The sequence below is a fragment of the Leucopleurus acutus genome (assembly GCF_964270905.1).
Source record: "Leucopleurus acutus genome assembly, chromosome: 11".
NCBI lineage: Eukaryota > Metazoa > Chordata > Mammalia > Artiodactyla > Delphinidae > Leucopleurus > Leucopleurus acutus.
In genome coordinates, this window is record NC_139152.1 from 37,964,249 (window position 1) to 37,977,191 (window position 12,943).

Genomic DNA, 12,943 nt, shown 5'->3' on the forward strand with positions numbered 1-12,943 from the left:
TAGAAGTGATCTAATTTGAAGAATAGAGATATAAAAGACTGAAGGAAAATGAAGAGTCTCAGGGTCCTATGGACAATATCCAAAGTTCTAATCATGTCCAGAAAAAGGAGAAAGAGATTGGAACAGGAAAACATATTTGAAGAAATAATGTCCAAAAAACCTCCCTAACTTGGTGAAAGGCACAAATTTAAAAACTGACAGAGTTTTGTGTACATCAAATAAGACTAACTCAAAAGAAAAATGAAATGAAAATGGAAAAGATATTTCAGTGAAGAAAAACTAAGAAAATTTATCACCAGCAGGGCTACTTTAAAAGACAGGCTAAAGGAAGTGCTTCAGGCTGAAGAAAAATGACACGAGAGAAAACTGAAGTTTCATTAACAAAGAGCAACAACAAAATAGTAACTATTTAGGAATATTTAAGAAACTACTTTTTCTCCTCTAAAGTCCTTTTAAAAAGTGTATGATTATTGAAAGCAAAAATTGCATAATTGTCTAATGGGGTTTTCATTGCATGTATACGTGTTAATACATATAACAACATAAGATAAATGTCACTGGAGAATTATAGGGCTTCTACATTTACTTCAACCAGTAAATATGAATTCTAAGTAAATCCTCTGGCATATATATTATGATCCCTAGAGCAGTACTGTGCAACAGAAATATAATGTGAGCTGCATATGTAATTTTAAATTTTCTAGTAGCCATATTTTAAAAGTTAAAACAGATAAAATCAATTCAGTAAATTTTACTAACCCTATTATGTCCAAATATTAATACTGCAGCATATAATCAATAAAAAATATATTAAATGAGACATTTTATATTATTTTTGTGGTAGTAAATCTTTTAAATCTAGTGTGTATTTTATACTTACTGCACACTTCAATTCAAACTAGGCACATTTCAAGTTGTCAAGAGAAGATCTCAAGCAACCACTAAAAAATAATGCAAAGGGATGCAGCCCAAAAGAAGGGCCAAAGATAAATTTAAAGTAGAATACTAAAATGTATTCACCTAGTCCAAAAAAGGCAGTAAATGGGGAACAAAGGAACATATCATATCAATAATTACATTAAATGTAATTGTCGGATTGTCGGATTGGATTGTTAAAAAGACTGACTTACTTGGATCCACCTTCTAGAGTAATGAACATAAAAACAAAAATAAACAAATGGGACCCAATTAAACTTAAAAGCTTTTGCACAGCAAAGGAAACCATAAACAAAACAAAAAGACAACACACAGAATGGGAGAAAATATTTGCAAAAGATGCAACCAGCAAGGGATTAATCTACAAAATATACAAACAGCTCTTGCAGCTCAATATCAAGAAAACAACCCAATCAAAAACTGGGCAGAAGATCTAAACAGACATACAGATGGCCAATTGGCACATGAAAAGATGCTCAACATCGCTAAGTATTAGAAAAATGCAAATTAAAACTACAATGACCTCACACTGGTCAGAATGCCCATCAGCAAAAAGTCTACAAACAGGAGAGGGTGTGGAGAAAAGGGAACCCTCCTACACTGTTGGTAGGAATGTAAATTGGTATAGCCACTATGGAGAACAGTATAAGATTCCTTAAGAAACTAAAAATAGAGTTGCCACATAATCCAGCAATCGCACCCCTGGGCATATATCCAGAGAAAACCATAATTCAAAAAGATACATAAACCCCAATGTGCACTGCAGCACTATTTACAACAGCCAAGACATAGACGCACCTAATGTCCATTGACAGAGGAATGAATAAAGAAGACGTGGTACATGTATACAATGGAATATTACTCAGCCATTAAAAAGAATGAAATAATGCCATTTGCAGCAACATGGATGGACCTAGAGATTATCATACTAAGTGAAGTAAGTCAGACAGAGAAAGACATATATGATATCACTTATATGTGGAATCTTAAAAAATGATACAAATGAACATATTTACAAAACAGAAACAGACTCACAGACTCAGAAAACAAACTTATGGTTACCAAAGGGGAAAGGTTGGGGGTGGGGAAAGGATAAATTAGGAAGTTGGGGTTAACATATACATACTACTGTATATAAAACAGATAATCAACAAAGACCTACTGTATAGCACAAGGAACTCTACTCAATACTCTGTAATAACCTATGTGGGAAAAGACTCTGAAAAAGAATAGATATATGTATATGTTAAAAAAAAAAAAAAGCCCTAGGATAAGAATAAAAAAAAGGCAGTAAATGGGGAACAAAGGAGCATACCATATCAATAATTACATTAAATGCAAATAATCTAAATACATCAATTAAGAGATTGTCAGATTGGATTGTTAAAAAGACTGACATGCTGTCTGCAAGAAATTCACTTTATTTTCTTTTTCCAGGAAAGTAAATTTTATTGAGCTCCATGGCTGCCTTTAGGAACAGCCAGGAGGGAATCATGACATCATGGGGTGGGGTGGGGGGAGAAACTCACTTTAAACATAAGGACATAGTAAATAAAAGTACGGAAATAAAAGTATGGGAAAAAATTACATCATGCAAGTAATAATCAAAGAAAGTTGGAATGGTTACATTAATATGAAACATACTATAAACTTCTTTTAAGGGCTTGATTGAATTTGTTTCTCCTTCATGTTCTGTTTCAGTTTTATCTAATTCTGTAGCAGTTTTGAAACAATAAAGATATTTTGTTTCATGCATCTTCCTCATATTACTCATGTTTACATCCAAGTAACTGGACATGTACAACAGTTCCTAAAGAAATATGGCCTAAATCATTAAAGCTGTCCTATCTGAAGCCTTTTATTCCCCCCTAATAAATTCATTCATTTATTTATTTTTGGCTGCATTGGGTCTTCGTTGCTGCGCGCGGGCTTTCTCTAGTTGTGGTGAGCAGGGGCTACTCTTCGTTGCAGTGTGCGAGCTTCTCACTGCGGTGGCTTCTCTTGTTGCGGAGCACAGGCTCTAGGCGCGCGGGCTTCAGTAGTTGTGATGCGTGGGCTTCAGTAGTTGTGGCTCGAGGGCTCTAGAGTGCAGGCTTAGGAGTTGTGGTGCATGGGCTTAGGTGCTCCGCGGCATGTGGGATCTTCCCAGACCAGGGCTCAAATCCGTGTCCCCTGCATTGGCAGGCAGATTCTTAACCACTGCACCACCAGAGAAGCCCCTGAAGAAGGCTTTTCTGTGATAAGGTTTTCAGGTAAATGACAGCTTACAAAATTTTAAGTTATTAATATTTTATCCCCAGTTAGAACAGTAGTTTAAAGAAACAGTTTTCCTGACAGGCCATCCAGGCATACAAAATATTTATGTTAACAAATCATGTATCATTTGTAAGCTGTTTCACTGATCCCCGAGAATTTTCAAAGCAATGTTGCTGTGGCTGCTCTTTTTAATGTTTATATTTCTGTTTCTGTTTACTTTAAGCTGCTGAACTACTACTATGATTAGGGTATTGGGGCTGGCATTGGACTACAAAGACAGATTAAGATACTATATCCTTTCAAAAAGTGGAAGTGCAAAAATAGGATACAAAAGATGAACAACAAAATAGCATATGCTAAGTGCCAAATGTGAGGTACAGGTCACTTTTCAGGACTAATTTAGTCAGAAAGAATTCATTTAGGAAACTAATAGAAGATAAGGGCAAAGACATAATTATGGGCCAGAATGTAAAGGGACTTAAAGTTTAAGTCCAAGGTAGGACTTAAATTGTGTTTTGTAAAAAGTAGAGAATCACTAAGGAAAAATCCACCTCTCTCTCACTTATCTATTTTGAGAGTAGCTTCTGAGATGTTTAAATTGGGAGTTTTGAAAATAATCCAGCAGCAGAAAGGGGGGAAAGCGAGGAAGCTATGGAAAACTAGTTAGGACAAAATACAAACAACACTGGGGAGCAATAAAGAAGGCCTGATTAGGACTAAGCTCCCCAAGAGCAAAGGCCATGTTTCATCCCCAGACCTAATAGACACACAGATATCAACAAACCTGTAGCACAGAACTAAAGGTAGAGAGAATGCCTACTTTATATCAGGAAATGAACTGAATACTCTGGCACACCTTTGCACATTTAACCCTCAAAACACATACCACAGTACATTCTAAGAATTAAAACACCACCAAGATTCAATACAAGAACACTGCTAAAAAGGCTTGAAAATCACTCACTAAACAGAGCTAACTTAAGGGGATGAAAGATAGAGATGGAGTTAGCTGCTATTACCACTGGACTCAGGTAAATGTTACTTAAAATTAAAATAGGTGAGGAAACTGGGACACTGATTAAGTCACCTAGGAAAGGTGACAGTCAGTAGTATATGGGACAATCAGCATTCAAAGCCAGGTCTGATTGACTCCAAAACCTATATACAAAAGAACTCAACTAATTTTTACCTTACTACTAAAATTACATTAAGAAGACTCTCTCAAAAGTACATCTGAGAACTCTAAGGAAAAATGAGGAGGAAGATCAGTCTTATCACTAAGAGATGTGAGAATCTCAAGGGGGGTTAAATTAAAAGTTGAGAACATATCTGGTCATTAATTTTCACTATAACTTTTGGTGTAATAATCTTTTGTAAAAACAAGTAACTATAATCCTTAAAAGAACATGTCTGTATGCTGCTATTCTTCCTGGATTTGTGGGAACCCAACTCCGTGACCAAGGTGTCCTCATGAGGGATGGTGAAAGAACCCAGAGTGAGGTACTAGAACTCAAGCAGAATGGCAAGATGCTCTGCATGAGGTATAAGAGAAGCCTGGAATGAGGAATGCATCCTGGCACAAGGTGTCAGAGCCAAAGTGAAAATGTTATGCAAGACGGGGGAGAAAGCAGCAGTGGCAATGGGAAACTGGTTACATACCAGGGATTGATCATCTAAGTAAATACACTAAGGATGATAATGGGAGCTAGGCTATTCCTTTTAAAAGAAAGTAGTTACAAATTTTGAGAAGGAGAAAACTAAAGCAAACACTGTGTACTGAAATTGGAGAAACTGGTACCAACTCATGGTTTTTTACATATAGATGGAGACATAAATACAGCGCTCAAATCTTGGTTTCTAAATTCCTTTCTCCACTAAAAGAAACCACTCCTTGGAGAAATGGTTGATTCCAGGGCTGTGGCAAGGAAAGTTTAAGGTGAGCCTGGAACATTTTCTTGTATCAAAAAGTAAGGAAGTGCTCAAAGCAAGTCAAAAGAACACAGAAACTAGCTTAAAGGGGCTTTTGGTCCCTGGCCAAAGCTGGGACAATTTGAGCATCAACAAATAGCAAGTTTGATAAGGAATGGGCTTAATATGGTCTCAAAATACTTCCCCACAAAGTACTTATTAATTACTAAGACAGGAAAAATACTTGCCAGTGAAGAAGCTTAGGAGACTTCACCTTAATTAAGAGATCAAAGTGCACATCATCAGTAAGGGGACAAACAGAAACTGTTATTATGCCATCTGATAGGATGCCATGAGAAAACAGTATCATCACTGTGATACTCCTACCAAGAAATGCACAATCTGAATCCAATCATGAAGAAGTATCAGGCAAATCCAAATCGAGAGAAAGTTTACAACAAAACTGACCTGTAATCTTTCCAAGTGTCAAGGTCATGAAAATCAATAAAAGGTTAAGGAATTGTTCTAGGTTGAAGGACATTACAATTAAATGAATGCAACACAAAATTCTGAACTGGATCATTTTGTTATAGAGGAAATTACTGTGAAAACTGGCAAAACTTGGATGAGGTTTGAGGGTTATATAGTAGTAATATAGCAAGGTTAATTTCCTAATTTTAATATTGTTTATGTAACAGAAAGAAAGTCCTTGTCCTTGTTTGGGGTGATGAGCCTGCATCTGCAACTTACTCTCAAATAGCTTTGGGGGAAAAGTTCTTTGCATTGCACTTGGAACTTTTCTGAAAGTTTGAGATTGTTTAAAAAAAAAAAAGGAAAAGAAGATTACTTACAAATATTCATTTACAGCATCTAAAACTAGAATATAAGCAAAACAGTACTCCTTTCAAATGAGGAATATGTGTTTCCATCTCTAATAAGAAAAGACTCTCCTTTATTATTCATGGGATTCTTTTGATCTATATCTGCACTGTCCAACACAGTACCACTATTCTGTTCCCCGACTGCACTGGCTACATTTCAAGTGTTCAACAGCCACTATCTACTACAGTTACTATCAGCTACTATATTGGGCAGCAGAGTTACAGAACACTTGCATCATCACAGCAAGTTCTACTACTAGACAACACTGATGCAGAGTTTGGGAGGTCAACTGACGTAATGACTAACTAAAGGCCAAAGAGTCAGATGGACTTGGGTATAGATTCTTTGCAAGTGCTCTGACACTTAGCAAGTCATCTGACTTCTTAACTTCTCCAGAGCCTCAGACTCCTTTCTGTAAAATGGATTAAATACAACCAATACTGCAAGGCTGCTGAAAAGATCAAATGAAAATTCATGCAAAATGTCTAGAACAGAGTGTTTGGCACACAGTAAATATCTGATAAACATTAGGTCTCTTCTGTAATGTGAGTAGATAATTTCTTAATCTTTGATCCCAGTACTTTTAGATCTAGTTATGCAATTACTAGAGCATTGGTTTAAAAATAAGTTTACTATCCTGCTTGTTCAAAACCCCAATGAGCTCCATGTTGTTAAACGTAAACAAAAATCTTTTTTTTTTTTTTTTTTTGGCCACACCAGGCAGCTTGTGGGATTTTAGTTCCCAGACCAGACCAGGGATCGAACCCGGGCCCTCAGCAGTGAGAGCGTGGAGGGCTAACCACTGGACTGCTAGGGGATTCCCCAAAGAAAAATCTTTCAGCTCTGACCTTATTCAACTCTCATCATCACTTGACTACTGACTACTCTCCCCTTGAAATACTCTCTTCCTTTGGTTTCTGTAATACCACACTCACCTCCTCTCTGACCTTCACAGTATTCTTTGGGCGCTCACATTCCTCCAACAAACTTTTTTCTTTTTTTTTTTAATGTTAGAGGCCACTGTGATTCCATTTTAGCATCTCTTTTTTCCAAGTTATATTAGCAGTTTATGCAAAAGAATGAGACTTGCATAGTCTCAGGTTTCAAACCACAATTACTATTTTTAATGTTTTCTAGCTGAAAGCATGTTAATTCATTACGTATTTGTTAAGTATCTACTGTGCGTCAGACATTGTTCAGTGTTTGGGGACAAAACAGTGACCCAAACTGACAAACCCAATTCTCATAGAACTTGCATTTGAGTAAAGAAAAAAATATCATAAACTTAAGTTAGTAAATTCTACAGTATCTTGGAAAGTGTTAAGTGCTATGGAGAAAAATCGGGCTTAAAAAGGGCTAAGAAATGTGGGAGGAGGGCCTGTGTTTTACGGAGTAGTCAAAGAACACTTCAGTAGTACAGTAGAAGTGTGGCTACAGAAAGAGTGAAGTAATGAAGTCAGAGAGGATGAAGAGACTCAAAAGGCTCAGAGCCTGGGAGACCATAATAAGGATTATGGATTTTACTACTACTGAGAAGGGAAGCCATTTGAGAAGAGAAGTGACATGATCTGATATATTTTATCAGGATCACTCTGGCTGTTGAGTGTTAAAGATTCTAGGTGAAGAAAGGTCATGGTGAAACCTTTTAGGACATTATTTTGTGAGAGGACAATGCTGTTTTTAAATTTTATATTGAACTTTTATGTGCTTAAGTACCAGGAATTACAAAGCCACGGCTTTAAATAAGAAAAGCAAGGACCACAACAATGCAAAGATGAGTCTTGGGAACAGCAATAAAATGATAAAGGGTATTTTAACTCTAGGCTCTAGTCAGTGCTACTAAAAGTTAGCCCTCGGATGCAAGATAAGATACAAAGCTATTAACTTACTCTTCAGGACAGAGGATACAATTAAGATTATTTCACTGGGGCTTCCCTGGTGGCGCAGTGGTTAAGAATCCGCCTGCCAATGCAGGGGATGTGGGTTTGAGCCCTGGTCTGGGAAGATCCCACATGCTGCAGATCAACTAAGCCCGTGCGCCACAACTACTGAGCCTGCATTCTAGAGCCCGCAAGCCGCAACTACTGAGCCCGCGTGCCACAACTACTGAAGCCCGCGCACCTAGAGCCCGTGCCCTGCAACAAGAGAAGCCACCGCATTGAGAAGCCCGCGCACCGCAGTAAAGAGTAGCCCCTACTCGCCACAACTAGAGAAAGCCTGTGAGCAGCAATGAAAACCCAACGCAGCCAAAAATAAAATAAATTAATTTTAAAAAGAAAAGATTATTTCACTGGGCAAGGTAAGTCAAGATCCAACTTACATCACTAAAAGACAAGGGTAAATGATGGCAGAGCTTACTAAAAGGAAGTTACAATGAAAATTATTCTAGGGCTGATTCTTTATTACTTTTATGCCTGCCACTCTCCTTAGTAAGGTTTTACAACTATTTCTCACTGATGAAACTAAAAAAAAAAAAAATGTTCTGTATTAGGTAGATGAGTAGGATAATTCTGCACTCTCTTATTACTAAAAGATGCTACTGATGAATCAACATCATGTAACAGCATTGATTCATCCTATCTCTGATTAACAGCACAGCTTTTAAAGAAAACTGCTTACTTTAAAGAAAATTGCTTAAAGTATTGGTTAGTCCCCAAAGAATCATGGGGAAGCTGAATGATCTCTGAAAAGTTTCAATCTTAACCCAAGAACCCCGTTACCACTGCCTAAAGGCATACAAAAAAATTTCCCTTAAAAATTTCTCCATGACATATGTTTCAGGCAGCATATTTAGGAACAATTTTCCATTTTCTTCCACAGTTCTTTTCCCCCTTAACATAGTGAAGAGTATCTTTACAGCATGAATACAATTAGAGTAAGCAGATATCCAAATCTTACCCAGCCAAAAACTTAAGATGTACTCAAATTATCAGGCAAAAACGTCACTATCTGAATGTAAAATGGAATGATTATTACTATACTTGCAAGCACCAAAAAATCATACAGCGAAAAAATGCAGTTACAATAAGAATTTCTAATTTTTTTTAAAAAACCTTCATAATGCATAAATAAAATACAAAGTAAATTCAGATTATCTTTGATAGGATAGTATAAGACAAAAGAAATCCAAAGACAGTTTCATTTCTTCTGCCCAGTAAGTTAAACAACAAAAACAAAAGTCCCACAAACTTTTTACTGAAGCTCTTAGCCAAGAGCAAAAAAAGTGAAATGATTAAGCCAACTGCCAAAGAAACAGGAAAGAGAAAGGAACAGTCTGGAAAAAGACTTGATTACATATCAAAATTTTAATACCAATAAAACACAAAAACGACCAGTTATTTAAGAATGTACTTCAATACCTTGCTACTGAGGTAAGTGGTCACATGTATGAATTAGCTTCTCTCTTAAAATGAAAGAAATGCATCTATTAAACATGCTCTTTCCAATATTCAGTTAATTTCCCAAATTGGGAAAATTTTAGAACAGCATCTACTAGCCAAAGCATTACATTAAAAACGTTTTGGTCAGTTTTGCCTAAAAATCTTAGTTCACTAGTAGTATGACAAAGATGTTAAAATGCAATCCAAAATGAATGAAAAACGCTCACCTCGTAGACACTTTATGTAATGCGGTACAGAAATACTTTGAGGATATTTTAAAATTCCGCATTCGAGTCTGAATGTTTTAATCAACTACTCTAAATCAGGCGCTTACTTTTAGAACAATTTTTCAAAATGGGGAGCAAGACGGCCAGCCATCTCTAAGATTTGACTTCAACGGTTCAAAATTCCTAGTATCTGAGGAGGGGCGACTGGTGCAGCTAAGTTTAGATCTCCCGGCCCTTTTGTTGTCAGTCCAGGAAATTGGTTTAAAAATCGGCGGTGGGAGAAGAGTTTGAAATTCAGGGCATGGGGTAAACGCGGATGCTCAGAAGCGCCGGCACTTCCCTAGTCGCGCACTCCGAGAGGTCACGGCGCAGTAAAGTTTGGTTTCACAAGCTGGCTTGGACGCTACTGACAAAAGCAAAGTCTCCCAAGTCAAGCGGGCGCGGGGGTCAGGGAGCGCCCGGAAGCCCAGAAGGACACGTTTCCCCGGAGGGAGGGGGTGGACGTGTAGCGACCCTGTAGCTGAGCCTCTAGCCTCAACCCACTCCCCCAGGACCCCCGGGCGGGTACGGGCTGCGCCGGCGGAGGCGGCGGGAGGCGGGTAGGCCACAAGGAGGAAATGGGACGGGGTACCGACAGCTAGGCGGCGGCGGCCGAAACGGGGCCGCCCTCGTGGGGTGGCGAGAGGGAAGGGGGGGCCCTCCCCGCCGCAGCTTTCCCCGCTTCGAGAAGCGGCTTCAACTTTCCTCCGTGCGCAGAACGCCGCCTGGGCCGCGCGGATTCCGAAACTTTGTCGGCCCTCCCGTCGCCCCGGGCCCGCTCACCGGCTCTGCGCCGGCCCGTAACCCCCACCCTGCCCCGACAGCTGCCCGCGCCCGTCCACCCCCAGGGTCGGCCCGTGTTTACCTCCGACTGAGATCGAGGCGCTGGCTCCGGCGGCGGCGGCCCCACTGCAAGTCCCTAGGTCCCCGTCACACCGCCGCCAAGTTCCCCAACATGGACTCCTTCGTTCGCTTTGAGGTGTTCCGGGGGCCGCGGGGGCGCCGGCTCTGCTGCCTGGGGCGGGTGGCAGCGGCGGAGCAGGGAGCGGACCGGGGCTGCGCGGCTCCGCGCGGCTTGCGCCACCGCTGCTCCCCCTCCCCCCGCCTCGTCTGGCCTCCTCCCTCCCCGCTCCGCGCGTCCTCTTCCCCCTCACCCCCCGCTCCGCTCCTATCCACTCAGCCGCGCCACCACAGGTCGGCGCGCTACGGTGACGCCGGCGGCGGCGGCGGCTGCGGCGGGACCCTCCGCGCTTGCCCTACTCGCTCGCTCTGGCCCTGCGTGCACGGCCGCAGCGCTCAACCGGACCGCAAGGGGGCGCTGGCAAACCACCGTTTGCGACAGAGGAACGTGACGGGCGGAGTCACGTCACGCGGCCTGCGAGCGAGAGGGAGGCCGGTAGCGAGTGGCCCGGGCTTCTGGGAAACATCCTCAGAACCTCAGCTCTCCTCCCAAGTCTCGGGTCCTGCGCATGCGCCATGCGTGGCACGCTGGAGTCCGCCCTGCTTTGGCGGCTGTACGGGCTAAACTGCTGAAGACAATGAAGAAGGGTCTTGGGGACCGGGACGTGAGGGGGTTTGCGCGGCATTTGCTATTCTATCTTTATGGTAATCTGATATTGAAAAGAGTGTTGATATGTTGTTTGGCTGTGTATTGAATTTTCACCCAGCAGCGTTGCCCGCCTGAATTACATCTTGAGAGGAGGCTGAAGTGGCCATAACTTGTAAGCCCATCTCTTTTTTCCCTCCGGGTGGGCATTTGTAAAAGGCCTTGGAGAGGTTTCCCACGTGATTCATCAAGCCTAGGCATATCCCCGTGTCTTAATTACCACAACAAAAAAATTAAACTTGATCCGGATCCACTTGATGGTTAGATAGTGACATGTGATGATTCATTCAAGAATATGTCGGAGCGTGCGATACTGAACGTGCGTGCCATTGTCAGTTCCTTCTCCGTCGGGTCGTCAAATCTTTTATTTTACCTCAAAAATACCTTTCACGCTGTTTTTTAAAGTCACTGACTCTTTAATCTTATAGTTTCTCTTCCGGTCAATTTCTTCACGCTCCTGACTACTCTTCCTGCCGTCGGTGTCTACTCTTTTACCAGCGGGTCCTTGCAGCCCCTCCCCCCACCCCGCCCACGTCGTTGTCCAGCCAACAGCCCCGAGTGATGAAGCTCTGCCTCCGGGCCACCCCGCAGACTTGGTTCACCCAAGTCTCAGTTACATCCAACCTTGCCGCTCGCAACTTTTCGAGTCGTCTGCCCCTTCCTCCCTTAACGTGCACGTTGCGCTCTACTAGCCACCCCGAACCCTGCCTGGGATGACTTTCCTCCCCACTTTCTCAGGACCCCGCCGACTGGGTACCTCCTTGCGGCACTCGCCCAAACTAGGCTGGCTGCCGTGCCCCCTCCTTTCTCTGACAACCCCATCCTGTTCAGCGTGTTTCGTCTGCTCAGTGCCTGTCTCACACAGTGAGCCCTGGGAACAATGCCGTAACACTTTGCGAACAACAGCTCCTGGCACAGTGCCTGTGCCTCAGTAAGGACTTGGTAAATAATTGCGAAAGGATCATATAGGAATATATGAATGGCAGCCTTGTCTGTTTTCAAAGTCTTGGGAGTTTTACGATGTATAGTTTTGGATATGAGCTTTGGGAATTTAGATGGGCTCTACTGTGTTTGGGATTTGAAGAAATAATGATATAGAGGAGTTTATAACAGTACATTATAAAGAATGTGATAAAGGATGACTAAGACAATCATTGAAAACTTTGTTTAAAGAATTATGTGATGTAACCAGATCAACAAGCACTGTTATGAGCCATCTGACTGAATGTAGCTTTGTTACATATATATGCACGTCCTCACCCAGGAGAATCCAACCTCTAGGAGTAAAACTCCAGATAGTGACTTCTGGTACAACATTCTTCTTTCATGTAAAAACTTATTGTAAGGTCGGATCTTAACAAACAGCACCGCGAAACAGAGGAAAGCTTCAAGTGAGCTTTATTAGGAAGCGCTCCCGGGCGAGGTTCACTGGTCCGAGAGAAAGGGGGCCAGAGAAGTCGCGCCCGGGCGAGGCTTGGGCAAGACTTTATAGGGGAAGAAGGGAAAGGAGTGTGGTGAATCTGGGAGGGCGCAGGGTATTCCTTATTTGGTGGTCTTTTCGGGTATCCTGGGGGACCGTTAGTCCCGCCCCTCGAAAGGCGGGAAGGCTGGGCTGGGTTCAAAGTTCCCAGGTCAGTTCCTGGAACTGGGTGGTCCGGAATGTCTCCAAGGCAGTTTCTGGAACTGGGTGGTCCGGAGAATTTCGGTCT

At 41.6% G+C, this 12,943-nt stretch overlaps 1 protein-coding gene across 7 annotated transcripts in view; it reads right to left on the reverse strand.

The window, feature by feature from the left end:
* Positions 1-10,718, reverse strand: part of SCAF11 (SR-related CTD associated factor 11) — a 71,841-nt gene extending 61,123 nt beyond the window's left edge. For all 7 annotated transcript variants that reach the window (XM_082850795.1, XM_082850790.1, XM_082850793.1 and 4 more), the window contains exon 1: positions 10,494-10,718. The gene's annotated coding sequence lies outside the window, so the exon portion shown is untranslated. The remainder of the gene's footprint in view (positions 1-10,493) is intronic.
* Between the last annotated feature and the right edge of the window lie 2,225 nt (positions 10,719-12,943).